Raw genomic sequence first — 25,955 nt, forward strand, 5'->3', positions numbered from 1 at the left:
TAAATTCATAACAAAATACTGGTTTCCGATTGAATTATAGGTTTTAAAGGTGGCATAAACAATATTTTATCTGAAAAAAAATAATTTAAAAAAATTTCAATTTTTCAAACAACATTGATTATTATTTATTTTGTTTATTTCTACGGTAATAATAATATATTAAATACTAAGAAACACTTGTGGGCAGTGATGATATTACTGGTACTACATTATACAGTCATGCATTGATTGATGCAATTAATACAAATTAATTTATTCATTAATGATATTATTATTATTTATGTTATCTGTGTTATAACATTATAATATAATATTGACCGTTGCTGCGAATTAATATACATTTAAATATATAGAAATGTTCAAAAACTTAAATATATAATTTGTTATTTTATACTGTAGGTACAGTTATTGTTATAGTATACGGTCATGGTATTATGGACAAATTATGCTATCATATCTTTTTGTCAGTGTACACTGTACAAGTAAGATTAGGTTAGGATGCAATACCTATATGTCATATAAACTATGTATTATGTAATATTTTCCATGACATGTCTTTTGTTGACTCCGACGGTACTTATAAGTCCACCACAATAAAAAGTGTATGAAATATCATAGAACATTGTTTTTTTGTTTTTAATGGACAGAACTCATGAGTATAGTCTACCGATTTAATAAATATTATTATAAAATCGTTTTTACTATATTATTTAACATTTTATTGACGATCATTATCGGGGACTGTAGCACTGCATCAGTAAACACTTAATATGACTTCTTGGTATTTTTCCTTTTTATTAATTATATTTACGTATTTTATAATTATTTTATTATAAATTCATAAGGAATATTTTGTTTTTGTTTAGCTATAATATACAAATATATTATCTATTTCTCTTATTGCGAATTTATTATCGATATAATGAAATGATATGAATTGCATATGAATTGGGAAGTACCATTTGTCTTCCACGGACGACATTTAGTCAACTTTCCACACTCAACGTCGTGTGCGTTTGTTTACTGTTGACGTGCCGGTGAAATTGTGTTTTTTTTTACGTATTGCCCAAATTATTTAGTCCAGATTATTTAACCTTAATAATTATACATTTTTTAAATGAAAAATAATAATGGTTATGTGTTACTTCAATGGTCAATAATTGAAGAACTTCCTTTAGATCAGTGGTTTTTAAAATGTGGTGCGCGTAACCCTTGGGGGTACTCGAAATCTTTTTAAGGGGCATGTGTCTAACCAACAAACTTTGAAATGAATTAAAAATGTATGTAAGTTTTTAAAAATTGTTTATGTGAATTTTGATTGAGTAACTAAGAAGAGGTACCCAAAAAAGTTGATTGGTAGAAAGGGATACGGTATTTATACAATTTTGAGAATCCATGCTTTAAATAATAATGAGATAAATAAGAAAAATAAATAATTTTTATTAATTATTACATTTTTTATTTGACAAATACCTATATAGTTATGATTTTTTTTTTATAATTATTTAACCAACACATAAATTTGCACCTATTAATTTCTATTAACAAAAAAAAAAATTGTTTTTGGTAACAAAATAATTCATATAGGTAGTGTTGACCTAATAATATTACATTTTTATAGAAAAAAATACTTAATTTACAGTTAAGAGCTATTGAGATTTTTAAGTAATTTCTTTAAATTTATAAGTAAGTATTTAAAAAAAACGTATGTCTATTCTTACAAAATCTGATATTTTTAGAAATAAGAAAACTTTTTTTTGTTAAGTCGTAATTAAATTTTGTATGTTCCACATGTTAAAAATTATATAGGTAATTATATGGCAAAATGAATGTTGGTACTTTGAAGTACCAATAAAAAAAATTCAATATGACCAACGGTATCATGGCCCTAACTCAAATTCGAGTAAAAAAAGAAAAAAAGTTATATAGGTAAATTATAACATGTTTGTATAGAAAATAAACTTAAAAAAATATTTTAATGCGATGCTTGGTCGACAAAGATTTAAATTATGTTACTATGATAGGGACCAATTGATACTGCAGCAGTTTGTCTAGACTCAATTTGGTATTTTCTGAGATTTAACTACTTAATGCTTACTTTTACTGCTCGTTCGGACTTAAATACATAGATAACTTCTGGGATTCACTTAAGTAGTTTTCAAATATTTCAAATTAACTACGAAGTTCCATGAAGGTATTATTATTTCTTAGTAATAAAAACTAATCAGATAATTAATATGAACATCCTTGGATAGTGTTAATTTACTATTTAGTCTTATTAGCAATTAACATAATATTTTGAATTTATAATTTTCCTCGCGAAATGCAATAATAATTTGTTTTGACTACCCAAATCTATGAGATATAAATAAACTTATATTCTGTTTGTGATACAAGTATTAATGAGTCCCGACGTTTACAGTATAATAATAATTTACATGATAGTATGCATAGTGTAAATGGATAAGTAATTTGCTGTCATTATAACTAATGGATAATTTAGTGAAACTGTTTGAAGTGAGGAAAATAACTTCAAGTAGAATTATTGTCTCCTGTTTTTGAATTCAATGACTACGGTTGATGAAGTTCATTAAATTTTAATCCTATCAACAAAAAATATCGTTCCACTATCTTTTGTGAATCAGATTATTTCTCATGCACCTTAGTACTTTATGGTTGTACCATAAACAATTTTGTTCTGAAGGATTTGTAATTAACAAATTATGTAGTTGACTGACTACAAATGAAATATTGATAAAATAAAAATATATAATTTGAAATGTTGATAATTTTAATAAAGATCGTGTTAAATTTATAGTTGGCTGTAAAAGTTTTAATAAATGTTACATGTTTTTTTTCGATTAAATGTAAATGGTATATATCTTTTTTTACATTATCTACTAAACTAGTTGTCCTTAACGATCTATATAATTTTATATTTTTCACATACGTTAAGGTTTTAGATTAATTTTAAGATGTTATATCATATTATTGACTTTTAATAAAACTTTAAAAACACCTATATGGGCATGAAGTGGCAAAAATATTGTTGCATTAGCCACATATATTTATGTCTAGTTAATCAGAATTATAATATCATTGTATTGGTTTATTATTATTTTTATACCCCGTAGTATATTAAGGGTTTTTAAATCGTACTATTTTCACCATGATTCTGTTGTTATTTCCCTTTATAGTTTAACAGTATGTTTTTCGTATTTCATCGTTATCAAAGGCAATAAATTTGTTTATCCTGTTGAAAAAATTTCAATCTCCGCTAAACAAATTCAGTTTTATATATACACTTTTATCACCGACATTGATAAAATTCCAAACAGGTATATTATATACAGTCACAATGTATACGAATTGTTTATATATGTTTATATATATTATATATATATAGAAAAAATTGAACGATAGTCATTGTATCGATAGAAGACTAATTATCTTCCCTAAAAATACAATTTGTATTATTTTTGAACGGTTTGGAATTATAAGGTTGCAATAGGTTTTTATTTATCCAATGACTAATGCTATATTCAGTAAAAAAAAATTTAAAAAGCGTATATTATTCCACCGTTATATACGTAGGAATACAATAATATAATATGTATGCGGGGGAAGAAGAATATAGTCACCGAGGTGTAATTAAGTCGGTTTTTGTGATCCAGTTTGTTAGCCGGCACATTAATGTAAATTATGATATTATGAAAACCAAGCGCCAGTTCACCGTTGCGGTGGTTATAAATAACGATATACCTCCACTCCTCGGCGTGATGCAATGGCTGCGCATTTTAACCAAAAATTGGTAGACGTGCCAGAATTATTACGTCGTTATATAGTACAACGGTCATTTAAATTGCCAAGACTTTTGTCACTTTCCTCACTACATGAAATAGTCACTGACAATTCCACACACGAATTTATAATATCGACAATAAAGCTACAACATTTATATTGTCTTAGAAGGGTTTATTTTTGCGTGGGCGTCTCTAGTCGGCGAATCGATGGGGACTAAACATGTCTCGTCTAAAATCGACAGAGGCGTTTGTACCTGTCGAGAAGTTTCAATTTTAACAGACGGCGTTCCCCGGGGACGACTTCATTAACCGGTTGATGTCGGTCGGCGATGAAAAGTTTTATGGGCGTCAAACGCTAAAATGTGCGTTGTGTGAAAATATGTGTTCGTGATCACGAGTTTTATTTCTATAGTTTATTTAACAACCACGTACAAAAATGATTTTTATAAAAACAATAACGTGATAATATGAAACGCGGACAGGAGCGCACAATTTTTACTCGGAAAATTCGGTTTTATTTTGTCCATTTTCAAAATCTGTGCTAAAATACTTAAATATCCCCGCTCAAACAATACTATTAATACGCGAGTGAAAGTAGTTATTCGAATGCGCACGTCCGTTTACACGTTACTTTGAAACTGTTATTGTGAACAAATAATATAATCGGAGGCTTATTTTTGTTCAATTGTTGTTGGTGCCGCCACCCGAGTTGACGCCTTCCAGCAACACAAAAGCGTAAAGGCTTACGTACATAAAATATAATAACATAATAACAATAAAAAAATTGTAATGCAATATAATGACATTAATTCCATGTTAATGAGTGCTGTGGAGTAAAACGAATAACAATATTTTCCAGCGTCGATACAACATATTATTAACACTAAATATGTATTCGGAGTATAAATAATATAACAACGCAAACGAAAATATTTTTCACAATAAAAATATGAAAAATATTCTCTTTTTGAGTTTTGTCAACACAATCGAAACACGAACAGAACGTTTTGTTCGAAAATGAAGTATAAGTTATCGTATTATAGTATTTTATTATATTATTAAATAATATAATACAAAAATAATAAAGCCAATAACACGGAAAACTACCTTAAACGAAAGTTTTTATAGTACTCTTAAGTTTCTTTTTTTAGCCGTCTTCATTGTATGTATATTCCCATAGAATTCAGAAAAATTGTAAATTAAAAAATGTAGTTTTAATTTTACAACTATGCACTATTTTGATGTTAAAAATTAATTGTGTGCATTGTTTGAAATTCATATTACCAAATAGGATTTTAAAAAAGATTAATTGAATTGTCACGAATAAAACGTTGATTAGAATCAGTATGTTATTATTATTATTTGTTATTTTTCGAAATTGTTTGATATATAAAATCAATAAAAAAAACATATTTAAGTTAAAAAAAAAATATTTAATTTTAATATTTTAGTAATTTGTAGTTGTGTTTTAAAAGTTTGGATATCTCGATTGAAAATTATTATTTGATTTATGTTTATAATTAAAAAAAAATATCAGCACAAAAAATTCAAAAGATTAATATGTAATTACGGGGGTCTAGAAGATAATAATGTTGTTTGGCAATAATATTATACACATTCGATCACTCTAAAATTTTACTTTTAAATTGAATTTATACTATAATAGTAATCTCTAATTATTATTTAAAATTGCAGATTAACACAAAGTTATGGTATACACATAACTTAAATTATATTCATGGTTTAAAGTTTCAAATTTTAAGACAATTGTCTAAAGTTTTACGTTTTAAATAACTAACACAAAGTGTAACAATACATAAATAACTTTAGTTTTCATGTAAAACGTCACTCGTAGAATAAATATTATTTTGGTATGCATAGTTTATCCAATTAATCAACTTGAATATGTGGAGAAGAATCAAAGTGCGGGAATATAGTGTTCGATAACATATGATACATGAATAACGAACAATGACAACAATAAATTGATGATATATTTTATAATAATAATAATAATAACAATAAATTCTACATTTCTATAAACTCTCTACAAAAAAATATAATGGGCAAATATTTTTTTATCGATTTGACACTTAGACTCATATACAGTTTTGTATTTTTCAGATTCGAGTGTTTCAAGGCATTCATAAACAAAATATTGAACTCGAAGCTAGACATCTGTCGGTGAGTATTTTCTAAGTTTAACGGTTACTAGTTTTCATAAGAAAATTATAGTGTAGCAGGGGGAATACAAATAATAATAAAAAGTGTAAAACTTTTATCGAGTCAGTGACTGGAGTGAGTTTAAGTGTGAGCATAGGCATCACAAAAATATGTTTCGCCAAGATTATAAGTTGTCTATCGGTAGAAATTTATTTATTTTTTCCTCCGGTGTGGCAACCGAAGCGGGTTATTGATCGAATTTAGTTTTCCGAAGGTAAATTACTGTAACAGCGACCGAAGCGTGGAGGTGTGGGGGGCGTGTAAATTATAACCGTAATAATTTGGAATGAAAAATAAGAGAAACTATGTGAGTTAATTGCCAATTTTTGTTGACTGGTGGGTGGAAATATCGGTTCGTCATGTTTTTCGATGGCGAAGGATTGAAATCGTTGAATACGCGTGGGACAGAAAATTCCAGTTTTTACCCTTGAGACGCTAAAAAATAAAAATATTCGAATTAAAACTTAATACTATTACGAGCAAGTTTGTTTTAATTATTATTTCGCGAAAAAAAAACTCGGAAAAGAAAAAAATAAAGAATCACAGTGGTAGGCCGTTCGTTAGTCGGTTGAAAACTAAAAGTCTGTTTATTTGCGTCGGACGAATTTTGTGCGCCATTTTGAAATCCATTCACATGGAATAAGCTGCGCTCATTCTTTGTAACGTCGTCGTTCTTTTCCCTTTTTTTTTTGGTCACATTGACAAAATACATTTTTTCGACTTGTCCATAAATCATACGACAGCCGTACATGGCATCTTACACTCCATTCCTTGTTGAAAAGAGGGCAACGGGAAAATAATTCAGGCAAATCATATCAATTATTTACGAAAAAATAATATTAAAATGATTATTTTTATCATTAGAAAAAATAACCTTACGTGGCTAAAACTTACCATTGGGTACTGTTTGAGGATATATCCAAGTATTTAATTACGTAATTCGTCTAATTTTTATTAAAATAATAATAATTGTTTATATAAATTATGAAGTTTGTATATATATTATATAAGTATAACCGAGTTCGAATTGTTCTCTGAATACCAACTAAGGATACAATTGTAGATATCTTAAAATTAATATACCTAATGTTATTAAATAAACATAATATGTACACATTTTTCCCAGATAAATCATAAAGTATACTTATTTTATTATCGATTATTTGTACAAAATTTCAATCTCATATTGTTTTATTTGTATCTAAAAACGTATGAAGCCTTCGCAAATGCTATTGTTACAAGTGTATGCATTAGTTTTTCTCTAGATAAGATCAATATCGAAATAAAACGTTATAACTCTGTAATAATAATAAACCCATCTCAGAATATGTTACAAAGATACCTTTGAAATACAAGTTAAGAGTAAAAACAATTATTAAAAGCCTTTAGGGTCGAACTGAAATTTGATCGGAAACAATTCGGTGCCAACATAATCAAGGTTAATCTAATAAAATCAACTAGTAACGTCAATATTCGTTTTTGACGCTTCCGGAAGAAAGTCACTAGTGAAAACATTTCAATTTAAAATAAATGCTATGAATTAAAACCAAAATAGTATGCGTACAACAATAATCATCGCCTCTATCCGTCATTATAAAATAACATAAAAACTAAAGTAGTGACAATCAAAAGTAAAACATCAAATATTTTATTTATCACCATGATAACTATATGTTACCATAAGATATAATTGTATACATACATATTATATATATATATGTATATCACCATTAAAATGGAAAAACTAAAACATTTTAGCACTATCCTGGATAGCTGTGAGAATCATAATATCCGTTGACCATTTTTCTCTCGTTCGGTTCAATTTATTTCTTCAATAAACAATAAAATACAAAGTTATGTTATGTATTTAAATATAATATATATACTTATATAATAAACATATTAGTACAAATATTTTATGTTTCATTTAAAGACCAAGTTCAAGTGTAATAAATTATGTGCAAAATATTACTACGAGGTTAATATTACGCATTTTGTACAGAATTTTCATAGCACAAAAGTATAAATAGTACTCAAAGGTTCAGATTTTATCCGTTCATGGTTTTATCGATGTACCCTAGTTTTCTAAGTTTTGAAAAATAGTCAACTCCATAAAGTCTTTACAGCGTTCAAAATAAATTTGTCATGACTAGTAAAACTAGGAAACCAAATCTTTTTTTAAATAAGTGTCGCTACTCTGGTACTTTGATATACATTTAAATTTTAAATCATATGAAAGAATAAACAATTTTATTATCATCTATACATTTTTTTGTTATGTATGCGTACAGTAAGTAAATACCTTCATAATAATACGTGTTATAGTCAATTATACTCTAAAGTACATATATATATATATATATATATATATATTGTTTTAAGTTCTTCTTTTTTGTTTGTAAGTATTTATAAAATGTTTTCACTCATTTTTAAATAAAAAATAAATAACACAAATAAATTAAAACACAATAACTTATGTATTAAAAAAGATTATATTGGTTACTATTTTTATAAAGATATATATTTCCATTATAATATTTTTTAAATTGTCTAAAAGTGTTGAAGGTTAGTTATGTCCAAGGCATGAATTTATATGACGTTATATAAAAGTAAAAATATGTAAATATTTATATTGTATTTATTAGTACTGAATAAAAAAAACATATGAAAACATTAAAGAAATTATATTCATTAGAGTAATAAATTGTGTAACAAATATGATATGGCGATATCAAAAAATGTTTACCTATCTACCTGATGTGTAATATTACTAATATAACATTCACCGCATTGTCTAGGTGTAAGATTTAATATATTTTGAACTTATTTCTCATAAATTTATGATTATTGTTAATATGTTTGCGAATATGTATGTATAACAATTGAAAATATGTTCTTATTTTTAAAATATTCAAGAAAAATAAGTAAAATTTTCTTCAAAATGTGTAGTGCTGAATAATATTCATTTAATACATATTATTATATTTTATTTCAGTACAATCATGTATTTACATAAAAATACATAGTTATGACGATTATTTTGTTACTGTATGTAAATAATGTTCAAGTGCAATATTTATTAGAATGGATTTGAAATATTTTTAAAAACGTAAAATGAAATCCGGTGTTTTCGTTAAGTTATAATAATAATCATTATAATCCACTGAGCCTACATTTTTATTTGAAATTTTTTTTCACTCACTAAATAAAATGGGTCATTGAGTGTAACGCAAATTTACATGTGCAAATTTATCTGTTATAAAATCTTTAAAACTAAATGTGAGACATTCACTTAAATATAATTTGAATTGTTTATTCCTACCGTATCTAAAAATCATGACAACGCTTCTGTACACATACAAATGATCGAACATATATTTCGGGTGACAAATAGACATAGTTTTGACATAAATGTTTTTCGTGGGCAACCAGATTGTACACATCAGTCAAAAGAAATTGGTATTCAATCACTATGGCAGTTGTATTGAGATTGGTGTGAAATACAGGACAAGAAAAGTATTGCGAAAATTTAAAAAGTAATTTTGAAGTTTTTTTTCACTTTAATATTTAATAATATAAAATACATAAATAAATAAAATATGACAACCATATTTCTTCTCATTTAATTTATTCTCTTGATGGGAAAAAGAAAAACTAAACATTTGTTTATAAAGTCATAATCGTAAGAACATTGTTATATTATTAACAATAGCGTTATTGTTTGTTTGAAAATTCTCGTACAACTTTCTTGACACCATCGGAATATAACAATACTTATAATACGGTATCAGAAAAATTCGTATTATTTACGATATTATAATAGACTGATGTCCACTGCGTTTCAACGTATACTCAATGATTATTGTTGCGTTTCACGGTTTTGGCAAAACTTTTATAATTATGATTCGAAAATGAATAGCAGCAACGATTTTCAATTTATTTAATTATTATAATATAATTCGTAAAAATCGATCGATGGTGTCGACGTTGATTTCTACCCGTATTATTATAATGCACTGTTAAATCTCAGAATAAAATACGAAATCGAATACTCCGGGGGTACATGTTTATAAAATATGTGTACCTAAACCTAAGTCATTATGAAGACCGTTTTAATTAATTTTATAACAACGTTTATTCCGATAACGAACCACCACGTCGATCCTCTTATGAATTACAAACAGTCGTCATCGGTTTACCTCTTCAGGGATTTAAACTCGAAAGACATGCGTAACGTACGGGACGATGTAGAACGGAGCGGATTGCGGATGCGGGCAGGTATACACTCCACGGCAGCAAACACTCATTTGCATTCGGAGAGATAAACGCTGTGACCCTTTTCTCGGTCCAAAAACCGTCCGTCGCCGCCAAAGTCGCGAGTAATTCATAAATGGATGTACGTTCAAACGCGGCGCGGTCGGGTTCGAGAGAAGAGGGTAGGCCGCCGCCGCCGATAATGTACGGAACGACGTTATGTAGAGCGGCTTTTAACGTAGACCGAAGTCGTTAATTGTTCTTCTCTGTCTCCGAGGTCAACTTTACATTTATATATCGTATAATAATGTAATATTGTACTTCACTGAGTTATTTATAGTATTTAATTTATATTGTACAAATTATACCGTGGTAACGCGCAACCGTCTATCGTTGGAATTCGAAATTATAGACCGACTAGACACAGAACAATCGCGATTAATTCGATTCCGACGGACCGCTGTCGCTATAATACAACTGGAGTGCCGACTACGATGACAACGACGAGTGCGTCCCCCGCGTATCGTTATTAATTCGGCGGAGACCGGATCAGTGGTCGAGCGGACCGGAAGCGAATAGCATATACAACTGAATCCCCTACGTATTGGCAGTCGCGGGGTGCGCGAGCAATATACTATATACATATTGTACATACATACATATATATATATATATATATATATATATATATTATATTATATACTATCTAAGACGATCCCACCACATCGGTGATAAATGTTCGATCACGAATTCGGACATTCGGGCGCCTGCACTCCGACGGGGAGTAGACGACGGTGAGACAGGCGGCAGTGGAGTGGCGTATACCGCTCGGAAATGTTTGCCGACAAAAAGCTGCTTTCGTACGGCGACCACTTACCATTTAAATGGCTGTCGGTGCACATATATAATAATATATAAACGTATATACGGACCGGGATCGTGGTAGCAGGGAACCACGCGCGCGGGAAGAGCGGAACGAGAAAACGCACGCTCCATTAAGCTTTCTTTTCTTCGACCGCAGCGGCGCAAAAACGAAATTAACATTATTCGAAGACAAGCCCTCCAGCCTCCATACGCGGTGTGGTTCGGTCCAGATGACCCTCGCCAAGACTACGTGTGCCCTGGTGCAATGATGTGAATTCCGCCGTCGATGAACTGACTTTTTCACTGGAGACGAATATAGTTATTTGTGTTGCTGTTATAATATTGTAAGCATATGCGTGTACACAAAAAGGAATCACCGCCGCTTGAGTCAGAGAAATATATATGTTTTGTGTGTATATGTACAAAATATAGTACATACATAATATGTAGTGTATACTGTATAGTGAGAACGATGTTAAGGATTAAGGAGTCGAGGGAGCTTGACTGTCTACAAAGTTAACGACATGAGTCAAACAACAATCGTCGGACGGTGGATGAGGGGTGCACTGGTTGTTGTATATAGCTTATTTGAACTTCGTCTTAAATATAACGAGGATAAGAATAACAATATTATAATAACTTACATGTCGTATACTATTATAATATGTTATTTTGTCAGTCAATTGTGTCGTTTCAGCGCTTTGAAGAATATTTGTATCGTTGTAATTGCTCAGATGACTCCATTAAGAATCCAAACAACGTATTTGCATCGCGTCTGCAATCAATTGGATATAAAAGAAAAATAGTAAACGAACAGAATCGATTTAAACTCTTTTCTTTGTTTTTCTGTCCGATTTTCGCAGTGTGTATTTATTTAACTAGTTAACTGCGCGGGGGACAAACATCTGAGAATTTCGTAATGAACTAAATTTTACAATTTTATTTGTTGAAGCTCAGTATTTACTCTTACGATCTCTGTTCATTATGAGAGAATTATTTTACAAGCCATAGCATATTATTATTACAATTATTATGGGGTCACTGGAGTGACGTTAAAGATAAACGTGCATAAGACGTACACTCCGACAAACAAGATTATAATATTATAGTATCCATACCATACATTATTTAGCGATATAGTTGTCTTGAAACTCAACAAAAATGAAATGACTAGGAATTTATTTTGTTCGTTGTATTGCAATCTGTACAATTAGACTATATCATATATTTTTTTTTTTTGAAAAAAAAATATGCTTATAAAATAATTATACTTAAAATTAAGCTTTAAAACATGGTTTCAATAATAAGAAAAAGTTTACAGGACCTTAAAGTAAACTGTAGTAAAGTTCAATGTCTGGTTCTTAACCAAAAAAGTTTTTCATCAGTCAAACTAGTAGAAGTATGTGGTAGGTACAAACTTTAGCCAAATTTCGGTCTAGCTAAATCTTTAGAACTTTTTCTTTATAAGAATTAAAAAAATATATATTATATACCCTTTAAGTTATTCTAAAATAGGTTGTAAATTTAAGCTTATTAGCAGCATTTCAAATCTATGAACCATATGATTATTCCATGTTATATACGCTTTAAATAATTATTGGATTTCGTTTTCCAGTTAATTTTATTAGTTTATATTGAAAAAGCATTTCACATTAAATTTCTTATTATTATAATAATTTTAGTGTATTCTCTAATAAAACCAGAATGATATTTTTGTGGTAATACAAAAACGATTGGCTAGTTACTTGAAAATAGTGACGTGAGAGCTAGTAATTATTTCTATGGCGTTTGACAATAGAAACCATATTATTATTTAAAACGATATCGTTGACAATTTATCGATTAAAAAACTGTGGTGAAGAATCTCATCATGCTTCTGATACAACTCATATAGAATTAATATATATACATATTACATAATATACTGAATGATTCTTTTATCAAACAATACTGTTTATTTTATCATAGATTATAGATTGGGGGACGAGGTGGCCGTGCGATCTAAGGCGTCGGTTGCGGCGCAGCCGGTCGCTGGTTCGATCCGCGGTCACCGGGCGGCATTTTTCTTCGGGCAAGTCACGGTGTCCGAAGAATAAGTGCCGCCATCCCCCACCCCGGGGCATGGCAGAAACCTACGGGTACCCCATTAGAAATTCTGCCAAATAGGCGTCCGAACTAGGCCTTCGGGCCTACTCCCTGACTTTAATACGCCATACGAAAAAAAAAAAAAAAAAATCATAGATTAAAGTTAAATATTTTAATTTTCTATACATTATTTCTAATCTAAATATAATAACATTAAAAAATGTATAAATAATTTTATCGTTATCATTTTTAAAATTTCTTTATACACATAGGGTGATTATTTTATTAAATAACACTCGTTATTTCGAAATCTATAATGTCTTTGAAAACATTCTTTCTATTCGATTTCTAGTCGAAATAAAAAAAGATTTTTTATCATTATTTTTTTTAAAAGTTTTTACTTTTTTATTTGACAACTTATTAATAAAATAAAACAGCATATTTTTTAGAGTATTTTATCTGGGGGAGTAGCAAGTTATAAGTTATAAGTACCTATTTAAAGTTTATTTTAGCAGAATATTATAGACCAACGTTTTGAGTGGTATCATCTTACAACTCCACTCCCCCCAAATAAACTTTAAATAATTATTACTCATAAGCTGCTACCGTCTTAATTGAAAATTAAGTAAAAAAAAAAAAACATTTTAAAAAACATTAATAGATTTTGAAATAATGAGTGTTGTTCGGTAAAATAATTGCCTTATATATATTATTATACGAGTATATGATAGAAATATATTATCACCATTCACTGTTAACTTTCGACGGTGTTGGAGTGTTAATCGACTTCTGCGCAATTTTTTTTCCCCGTCGATTTTCAGTCGTACAACGTTTGCACTTTAATAAATGCCTGGGAACTGTATTATATATATAATATATATATATATATATATTGCTGAAATTCCGTGTTTCGTCAACCTGTCGAAAAGTTCGTGTGTACATTACCGGACAGTGATTAATTCCATGTACGCATTTTCGAACCAAGGTCCTCAACCGTTTACAACGAGAACGTCCGTCGGTCGAATACACCGTATAGAACTGTCATGATAGTAGCACTTCAGTTTATTCGAAAACAGATCGAGAAAAACCTTTAGGTGACGATTTATAAGCGCAATCGCTCTATACTCCTTTTTATGTATTACTATTAATAGTAATAATAATATAATGTATTATACTATAATTATATTTTGCGCTGTGTCCTACGTAAATCTCGCAAATCCTATGAAAAAGAAAAAAAGAAAATACGTAGATCACATCGGTGTGCAGCATACCACGACAATAATAGAAATCGTCTGTATCTCCGGATTAACACGGAAGGCGATCTAAACGTTTTAAACACGGACATTTTTTCCCTCTGAACATAATTGGAATGGCATTATCGTTTCTTTTAAAAAGTCAGTGATCTATATAGGCAAATATTGTCATACTTTGCACGTGTAATTGACAATCGTTTTCGAAAAGTGATCATATCCATTCGGTTACATAGTATACCGTTGTTCCACGTACGCTTGAGCGGTGACAGTACAAAGTAAGACTTGTGGTTGTAAATCACCACTGTAGAGGGTACCATGGTATCTAAATGCGGTATGCATGATAATTCCACTAGGGCATTATCAGCATATATGTATACGTATACGTATATTATATATTATAGGTCGCGAAAATAGTAGGAGCAATCGTATGAGTGGTAGCAGAAGTGTCTATATGTGTGAAATATACATACATATTACATATATTATATATATTAAAGCCTATTGGAACAGAAAAGTAAAAGTGTTTCGACAAAATAGATGTACGTATTTATATATATATATATATATATATTATACCTATGTATACTGTATAGTGATGCGGAAAACGCACAAAACCAGGTTAGCCACGGTGGTGGTGGATCGTGTTTCGAGGGTGAATTTATTACCTGTCGTCCGCCCAGCAGTGGTATCACCCTCGTGCTCCTGCCCCTCGAACGCCATCCCGTCGTCACGGTGCTCGTCGGACACCCTCACTATGCGACGTTGGCGGTCGACGAGAATTTATGCATGCCGCCGTTTGACTCAAGGCCCGTAGCGCGTATCCACCCACAACACACACACCATAACACAAAAACACGTTAATAAGACACTGACTCCATTCAGTCATACACGAATGTTGAATTATACTGATTACTGAATCAGACACATATATATATATATAGTGTGTATAAATGTGGGTATGTGGGTGTAATGTGTGTGGCTGCGGGGGTGGTGTCTTCGTGGTCAGCAGAGCGGCAAAGGTCCGAGTATGATGGTAGGGGCGTGTCGTTAAAGGAGTTATGGTGGGTGACTGCTGGGTAAGAAGAGCGTCAAACATTTAAACCTCAACCGACCTGCATCCGCTCATCCTTCGCGCTCTCTAATTATGTCACTGCGCATAATCCTTTGATCTCGTTAACTGCGGTATATAACTTACAACCGATGTGACCGGTAGGCGTCTTTACTCCTCTCCCTCTACACCCTTCACCACTTACAAACATACACCAACACAAAGTCAGAGTGCGGAGACGCCAAAATACTGTGAACGGCAACGATAAAAATAGTATTATTTTAAACTCTGCGCACACTGTGAACACCAGACTGGGGTGCGTGACTGTTATAATTTAGCTTCATACTATCGCTGTTAGCATACCACACAGTATTAATTGTAATTTTAAATGACGAAATTTGTCACTTAACGCTTTAGGTGAAACCAAAATTGTCAATAAAACGACACAAATTGTCGAAACATTTGTATACACTCTAAATAGTTTGATTTTCGCTTTCAATTTTATACATATAATAATATATTCGTACATCTAATTTGAATTTCGATGTATACTCATTTAAAATGTATACATTTTTTTTTCATTTGATAATACTACAGTTTGATTTAAATACATTTTCTCTTAGATCGTTTTCAAAAACTTGTAAATACACTTGAACCCGTGTACTCTAAACACTGCAGTACCATTTCACTTATGCTGCGATAGTGCCTCAAAACATTTTAATATGCATTTTTGATTTTGTTTGAAATGATATTTTAATGTTTTTCGTAAAATTATGTATTAATAAGTGTAATACACAACTATATCAGCCAAGACGACAAAACTACTGTTAAAGTATAAAATGCCATATACAAGTATACAATTAATAAAAAATCACGACAAAATAAGTTTCCTTGATCACAACTCGGAAAATGATCAGATCTAAATCACTATACGTATAATAATAATATACGTACATGAATTAATATCTGCCAAACTCACCAATTGGTATATTCATCAACTAAATTGCCAGTATTTAATCAATGACGGTGACGACTTACTGTAACAGTTGAAACTCAATTATCACAGTTTATTCCATAATTTCTTCAAATACAAATACTTTGACGAGCACAAAAGTAATTTCTGTCAGACTGAGAACGTTTTTTTAAGAAGGTCATGTATTATTAACTTCCTTAAAAATTATAAAATTAAAGTCAAATAAAAATATTGCAAACTGGTCATACTTATTTTTTTTTTGTTTTGTTGTGTTGTTCGTTAAACGTGAAAAATGATCTACATTATTCTAAGTCTCAAACTTTAAAAAAATTGTTTTTATTAATTATTCATAAATTCCAAAACTATACTGCTTATTGTGTATGCGGTTAAGGTAAATATAATTGTTTTAAAGTCTGTGCACCGTATAATATTAAATGTATTATAAAGATATGAAAACCTTTGATGTTTATAGTTGCTTTTCTACCAAAATATCTTAATTTACGTTCCTCAGAGAACGGATTAATAATATTAAAACAACGAATAAATAAACATAATATTAATTAAATTTATAATTCTATGCTGTTTTGCTCATGTATTTGAAACATTTTATTTTTTGTTTTGTAGTGTATTATTTAATTATTAATGTCTACTATATATTTCAATATACTTGCATACTGTTAATGTATTCATTTCGAAAATCCCACAAAAATGTTTAACTCTTACTGTTATAATAAAAAAATCAAACTTTTATGAGTAGGAAGTCTTGTTTTAAAATAACCGCGTGCATAACAATATATTTAATTTTTAATGATATGCGTTGACTGCATACAGCTGCTGATTTTCATTTGTATGCTTGCATTTTGTTAATACTCAAAGTTATTAAAAAAACGTAGAACGCATTTTTATAATAATAATAATTATAATATGTAATAGTATATAAATTATATATTCAGTATAATATGTACTGTATATTTATATTATAAATTCGTTTTAAATCTAAATTGAATCCAAATTGAATTCTTATTTTTTTTTTCAATTTTATAATATACTGAAATATAATTTCTAACGTTACAATAGAACATATTTTAACCATAGGTTATATGAGATAATTCTCGTGTCTCGTTTTTTGTATTTTAATACTTTTTTAGATGGTTTGTTAGATTTAAATCAAATAATGAAATTTAAAAAATCATTTTTGTGCGCCTTTCGAATATTCTACATTACAATATCTCATACGTCCATTACACAAACTCAGTTGAGTTACTTCAAACGATTTGCACAAAAGTGATTTAAACTTAAATAATGTATTTTTTATTTTTTTCAAACTTCTTAGTAAATCTTAAATAATGTGATCAAAGTAGAAATAATTTACTTTGTGGAATAATAGAGAATCTAGCACAATGAAATTATGATAATTTTTCTTGTCAATTTATAATGAAGTTATAAGTATTGAAAACTAAAATATCTTAACAAAATTATATATAATTATGTTTTTGAATAAAAACTTAACGTTATGTCTTACGAAGAACTAAAATTATACTTTTCTATACCTTATTATATTATAATGGATACCGATTCATAGATTTTATTATCGTTTCAAGTAACTAAAATAAGTCACGTATTATCACTACTCACCAGTTGTATGTATTACAATATTACAACCTAGTACCAACATTTCTTCATTTTTGGTATTTAAATATTTCTTTGCGTTTATTATACATTTAAAATATGATCATAAAAAATGAGTCTATTATAAAATGTATGATATAATTTATAAACTAATTTAGTTTATAGTATCGGTATATCGATTAAAACAGTTTTATAGAGTCAATGCTACAATATACATATATTATATTGTCATGTGTTTATACTTACATATTATATAATTTTTAATTTTTTTTTATTATTATTATTATTTATCTATTCTAGTATTTATCTGTTGAATATTTTATTTTAGTTTCTCAACATAGCCCAATTTATTATGAAAATGATTTAAATTATGCAATTAAATTGATATATATTAAGAAGTTATGAATTAATTATACCATCTATCATATAGTCATGCAATAAATTTATAGGTATTCATTAAAACATATAATTTTTAGAACTAGTTTAATAATTTTACTGTTATGAGTTATTTTATAAATTTTCCACTATTGCCGTAAACGTGTAAAAGGTACATTTAGTTGTCTCACATAGGTTAGGTTAGGTTAGATACGTATGACACATATTGGTGTTAAACCTTATATTATTAGGAGACAATTCAGCAAATAGTTGATGTTGATTTTTTTTTTTTGCATTGACTTTATTGATTAGATGATTAAAATTATAAAACCACTCGTAGCACCCGAAATGTTTGCATTTGGTATTATCTACTCTGTGATACTAATTGAAAAATAATTTAGAATTGGATACTATTAGCCAGGTATTTTGTATATAATTAATGAAATGTTGATTTTACTCTTAACCGTGTATGAAAACATTTGTTTGTCATTTTAAACTTGGTATACATTAGTGTATATTGTTAAATTTATTTTTATAATTTTTTCTTACATCCTATCGGAAGTATTTATTTTAACAGGCTTTTGAAGCTTAACTTTATTACGTTTTACGTACATATGTTTTCCTGTTTATAGAAATAATTATAACATAAAATAACATCATTCATCTGGTTTTATTGTAAAAATATATATATAAAAAAAAGTTATAATATTATTATACATTGTTTACTGACTTATTCGACTTCGATAAAATAAAAATAGCCTTTTAAAATGAAACGATTATACTCTATTATACAATAATATACAATAACAAAAAGTAATAGATTACGTTTTATTATAGTGAATAATATACATAAAAAAAAAAAATAATAATAATAATTGATAAATAAGTGGTTATTTTAAAACCCACAACTCACAATTTGATAATAAATAATTTTATATATTTGGTAAAATTATATTACAAAATATTTATGTTGCATATAATAATAATGTATATTCATTATAACACTAAAAATATGTTTTTATTTATCTATTAAATGTTTATAAATAATTTTTATTTTCATAACGAGTATGATTCAATCAAATAATCTTATTTTTTTTTCAAGTAAAACAGTTGGATAGAAATATTTAAAATAATGTTATAAATATACTAATAAAACAATATATTATATTGATTTGTAATATTCGTAGATTTCATTACGGTTCGGATTGTATATTATGCAAAACATAGGGTAATTTATATTATTATAATTTTTTAATGTAGTCGATTTTAATAAGCAACGAGAATGATTCCGAAAATGATTACATCGCAAAAATCATCTGAAACCATATCAAACGATAAGTGAAAACATATATTTGGTACAAAAAGAAACAAATCTTGAACTAATATTTGATAGTAAACGTTCCTATAAAAAAAAAAAAATAAATAAAACTAAAGTTAAAGCTTCGAGTGATTTCGAGGTCAATCGAGGACCGTTCAATTAGTTAAAAGGAAACTTCAAATGTAATCTAACTTTCTTAATGTCTAATCAAGACTTGGAGTGCAATAAACGTAGCGAAAGCACATTGTATATAATACATGTATTATATAAGAGTGTATATAGTGGGCACCAACGATATCGGGTCAAGTCGTATTCGGTGGTGTCCCAATTACGCGTTTAACGGTAATTTCTTTCGACTGCCCCACAGGTTAAAATGTATAGTGCCTAAGGTCGACGCCTTATTTTTACCTTGTCCGCGGAAGAGTGGCAATCCCAGGAGGAGCGTACTGAAAATAAAAACAATAACAATCGACGAAAACGTTTTGGACTATGCACTCAGTGGTCTCTCGTAGTAAACGCTCTGCAAATCGGTCTAGTATACAGAGCGTATCGATGAACTGGTGTAGTATCTATAACAACAACACTAAACTTTTTCTATTTTAACAATAAAGATAAAATATTTATGTATACATCAGTGTTTTAGGTCAATGAGTGTAAAAAATTAAACATATGAAAAAACATTTGCTGATGTTTTTTTTTTTTTTTTAATAAATACTTGAAAATTTACCGATATAATATTATATGATATAAAATATCGAGAGTCGATTGACGGTGGTCGAAGAGATAACGAGTATCGTTGTGGTTAGCCTCCATGTGTGATATCGTATATTAAACTATAATCTTTTTTTTTTTTACTGACGTTAAATCTCGTTGGTATACTTATTTTTTTGTCTGAAACGCCGATCTCTTAATGACGGGCGGGCGATCAGCGTTTCGGGAATGTCTACGGGGTCGGGGTCTAACCGAAATCGTTTAAAAACGATCAAACGTCGAAGCGGAGGTCTTTGACTACCCGCACCTTCATTCCCTTCTAGAGTATCGACTGTAGAATAAAAAAAAAAAATAATACCTCCCGGGATTTTTGGCTCGTACTACACATTATACGCGAACGCACGCACACATGCGCGTGTGATTCTACATTGTTTTCTTTATGTTGATAAAAACCCTCACACATACCCTTGTCATCTCGACCATCCCTCTATCTGTACATCCACATCATCACTCCCATGTCATAACCGACCTTGTCACGATGCTCCCGTGCCCATACCATTATGCATTTAGTTCAATGAGCCAGAGACTAATAGTCGATTACATCCACCGTATCGACATAAACATGTTTATGTTGCCGATTTTTCGCATAATTCGATATCGTGAAAACAGGCTGCACTCCCGGAGGATGGCTTAAAGCCGATTTTGTTCGTACGTCATCAGATAGCTTAAAGAATAGGTAAATTATAATATTTTATATCGTATCGATCCGTAATGTCTGACTCGGACATGAACTACTTACCCAACCGAAGTCGTCACGTTTGGGTTTTCGAAACCAAGGCGATAACGGCACGACTACGTTTCGTTTAATATAATAATAATTTTGTTCGGTAAAGCATTTTTTCTTTATTTTAATGAACACTCATGCAGAGGCAAATTTACCTTGCAGCAATTGCATACTCCCTTAATATAAATATGCATTTTTTTATAATGAATATACTCAGTATTGCAACACTTAGTAAATAGTAATACACATAAAAAGTGGTTGGCAATCTTTTTCGACTGTTATGCTTTAAAAAAACCACTTTTATTTTTAATTATGGAAGCGTCCTCTCCCTTTTATACTAAAAATAGTATACCTCTCGATGCAACAAAAAACTGATTAGAAGTAGTAAATAAAATAAAATGTATTCGTTAAATTATAATTTATATAAATATAACATTTGTAGATTGAAATAAATAGCTGAAACTATAAAGTATTGAATTGAATTGTCTTTTTGGAGCTAATCGTAAGGAGTATAATAGTCGCACGAGCCAAATGTGGTCATCAGGCCATAGGTTGAGACCACGGCACACAAACCATAAAAATCGTAATCAGTTAAATGGTCAGTGTATTTTGTTAAAGTTTTTTAAAATTATTTTTTTTTCCTGAACACAATATTATACACCAGTCAAACCGAATAAGCCGATTTAGACAGCACATGGATGTTATAGTAATAGTATAATGAATGTAACATAACGAAAAAATATCAGGACACACCTTCGGAAATCAATTTAATATTTATTAATTTCCATCTTTGGCCACACCGTTATTTACAATATCTTATTAAACGGAAACTAATGCTTATGAATAAATAATAATTACTCTCATACCGAATATAATATATGAATGTTAGACGACTTTTACTGTGGTATGTCTCGTTAAGTTGTCTGAAATGTACGAGATTTTAATGTGAAAATATAAAATCAATGAAATAAAAATATTTGAACGATTTTTTTTAAACCTAACATTATTAAGCTTATATTCTTTGACCATATTTCTATCATCACAAACCGGGTTTTTTTTCATCAAAGTCTATTTTTAAACTTATCTAAATTATATTAACATGATGGTAAAATAATCGACATTAAAAAAGTATAAATATTAAATGGTTTGCTTGCATACCGATAACGTTTTGCTGGCACCAGTTTTGGCTGTAATGCAATCGAAATGGATAAAATTTCTGTAGCATATAAACTGTCAGTGAAAATAATAATATTATCAGTACGTTTTGGAATTTCGCTTGTTAAAAATAGTTCAAATAGCATAATAAAGTGTATGCAGTGTTTTTTGGCGTATCAATAGTGCATCACTATCGAATGAATATAAAGTACATATACGAAACGTAGTCTGCTGCCAATTCGAGCTACAGTTTTTTTTTTCTGTGGTTGGTCATTAGTAAACATTGCATAAAGTATATTATACATGATATATATAAATCATGTAAAATATTTAGTGTACCCACGCACATAGTACAATCAAAAATTAAAGCATTTTATCGAATTACCATGGCCATAGGATGTGTGGAACCTAACTCCCAGTAATCAATGATATTTTGTTTATATATTTTTTTCTCTACATATATTATATTCGCACACAGTCACATCTATAATAGTAGCGGTAGTACACGGTGCAGAAGTGTGTTTTGTACCCCATCGCCACTACCGTCCGACAACACCCTTTGTGGCGCTCAGAAGATGAAGAAGGAGATAGGCATCTCTAAACCTAACGTCTCGGATCGTTAATACCCGCCTTTTGTTTCGCTCGACGGCCAAAATCCTTCTCGCCGCATTTATACAGCTTTTTCACCCCCTGGTAAATGCCCCGTCGTTTAAAGCTGCTTCTCCGGACTCGAAACTTGTCGCCGGTAAACAAGATAAATTATACTCGCGCGACTAGGTCATTGCGGCTGTGTGTGTGTTAGTCAGTGAGTGAGGGCCGGAAGATGTCTTTACTCTTCCCGCGTCGTCATCGCCGCCGCCATAGTCGAAGTCACGCATATTATAGTCATTGGCTTTTGGGCAAAAAAAAAATTCCTCCACCCGTGGACTCTGAGCAGCACCAAAAGCTACTGACATAACCGCTGTTGAAATTAATAATTCAAGGGGTGTATAATCTTGACAGACTCCTTGGCGGCGGCGGCGGTGGAGGGTTGAACCGACTGGCTACGGCGGCGACGTTACTCCTCGACCGCGCCACCATGTCCGCCGCCACTGACATTTGCGGCGCCCGCAAATACAAAACGAAAATCAATACACATGCACACACACGCGTACGCATTTTTACATACACATTGAAAAAAAAACACAAAATAAATAAATAAATTGCGTTCACTACGCTACCGTAACACCAATCATCTCTCTTCATTATATCCGAACTCATACGCATACAAGCATACACAGACTATAGGCCATCGTATAAGTGCTATACAATGTCGGCGTGGGCTCTACCGGACTGACAACGGTTGTTTTTCATTTCCCTTTCCCACTACCCTGTCAAACTCACCGTGAATCTCACCCCCAGCAACCCCCGAGCGTCAAGCGATTTAGACATTTTAATGGAAGTTCCGTGTGTGGGGTGCACCACGTTGCCAACCCTATATATATTATAGAGGTGGTCCGGTGGTGTGCTCGTGTTTTCAGTCCTTGTGATATTGTCGCGTGAGTACTGTAATATTATAAGCCAAAATTGATCAAACTGCACACACACACGTTAACAAAAATGCACACCACATACATTCACTTAGGCGTTACGTGATAGTGCAAGATTACCCTTTGTTGTTGTTACTGTGTATCGTTTTTATCGTTTTTTTTTTTTTTTTTGGTCGTCGTAGTTAATACAGAAGTATAATATATTAATGGTGGGTGTATTGTCGTCATGCAAGTCACAAGACATTACGGAGATTTTAAAAAGTAAAAAATAAAAAATAAATAATAGCATATAGCATTATAATTTTTGTATCTGGATTATACATTTTACAGTTAGTAACGACATTTTAAATGAAAAACTAAATTGCGAGTAGGTACACATGATTTATTGAAATCTCTTCATGAACCGATATTAAAAAAATCGCATTTGAAAAAATATGTTTTCCTTATGACGAAATACATTGATCTTTCAACGGTCTAACGACCAAGTTAAACCACATAAAACGAACGGTTATTCTAATAATAATACTACTAACGAAACAAAAATTTAAATAAAAACAAAAAAAAAATTATACTGTGCTATTTTTTTTTTATAAAGTAACACTTCTAAATTTTAATCTCACAATGCTAACTTACCATCAAAACATTTATTTTATAAATTAATACAAGTCGCAAAATTTTGATTATCTATAACTTAGTATAACACATAATATCGCTTAAATTCTAGGTTTTACTAATTTTATTATAAATACGTAACTACCAACTTTACTTGAAATGTTTAAAAAAAATTTATTTCGTTTTATTTAAATACTGTTAGTATCTTAAATATATTTATTTAATTTTTATATATTATAATATATATAGTACAAATCCCCTAGTTGAGTAACTGAATTTATATTCACGGTAAATAAATAGATAAAAAAAAGTAAACTTCACGGATAATGATAATATTTTGTACAATCTCTCGTGGTAATTCACCACTTTATAATAGTCAGAGGGTTGAGCCAAATGATTTGAAAACAGTCCATTATCTACCAATAGATATGGTGTAAAACCACTTTGTTTTCGGGTGATCATCCCTCACGGGGATCGATTTGGTTCACGGAATATCGTGGTAATTTCAGGTATGATTGTCCTGTCGTCTCACCACGGTTACAGACTATATAGTTAAGCTTGAACAGTATGCTTCATGCTAGTTTATTGTACATACTATGACAATAACGACATTGTGGTACAAGAAACTATAGTAAACTTACGCATCTTTGGCTTGTATCCGGTGAAGACCCGTAAACGTGCAGGACTATAATAATATTTTGCGTAAGGTTAACTGTGTGCGTACCTACGGTATTCTGAACGCCGTCGGTCGGTATTATTTTAGTGGTTTCAGTTGCCTACGACAAAAGGCGATGGGTAAAGTACTCGGCCGTAAAAATTTAAATGAAAAACAATAATATCGCGACTTTCTAACAACGAAAGAAATATCGTTTTGAAAATAATAAAATTGCCGTCACCCACGTACTAGCAAAACTAAATTATTCGTCGTGCGAAATGTGTTAAATGCATAGACACGCGTCGCCGTTTGAATACCGTACAATATGCATGTGCGCGTGTGTATAATACTATTATTAGGTACATCTACATAATATATATTATATGTATGTGCCGTATACACGCGTAAATCCTCCACATCCACGGGCGTGTATCGCACTATTGTAAATTGCCAAATGGCGCTAAGTGTTTTCGTGTATAGAAATTACGAGTGTTAATGTTTTACCGAATAATTTGCGCACGCGTTTTTGGGAATGTATACAGGGTGATTCACCAAGTACGCACAATATACAAACATTTTCCTTTAGTAGGCAATGCAGTTATTTGACATCTGATTTTCAAAATTTTTAAACATACTCTAAGTGATCTTTAAGACTATATTTATTGAGATGATAATAAAAAAAAA

General features: G+C 30.1%; 1 protein-coding gene across 2 annotated transcripts in view; it reads left to right on the forward strand.

Annotated features, from left to right (window-relative positions):
• Positions 1 to 25,955, forward strand: part of LOC114128483 (leucine-rich repeat-containing protein 4B-like) — a 283,831-nt gene that overhangs the window by 94,330 nt on the left and 163,546 nt on the right. For both annotated transcript variants that reach the window (XM_050204262.1, XM_050204264.1), the window contains one exon: positions 5,928 to 5,987. The gene's annotated coding sequence lies outside the window, so the exon portion shown is untranslated. The remainder of the gene's footprint in view (positions 1 to 5,927; positions 5,988 to 25,955) is intronic.

This window comes from Aphis gossypii, chromosome 3 (genome assembly GCF_020184175.1).
Source record: "Aphis gossypii isolate Hap1 chromosome 3, ASM2018417v2, whole genome shotgun sequence".
Taxonomy (NCBI): domain Eukaryota; kingdom Metazoa; phylum Arthropoda; class Insecta; order Hemiptera; family Aphididae; genus Aphis; species Aphis gossypii.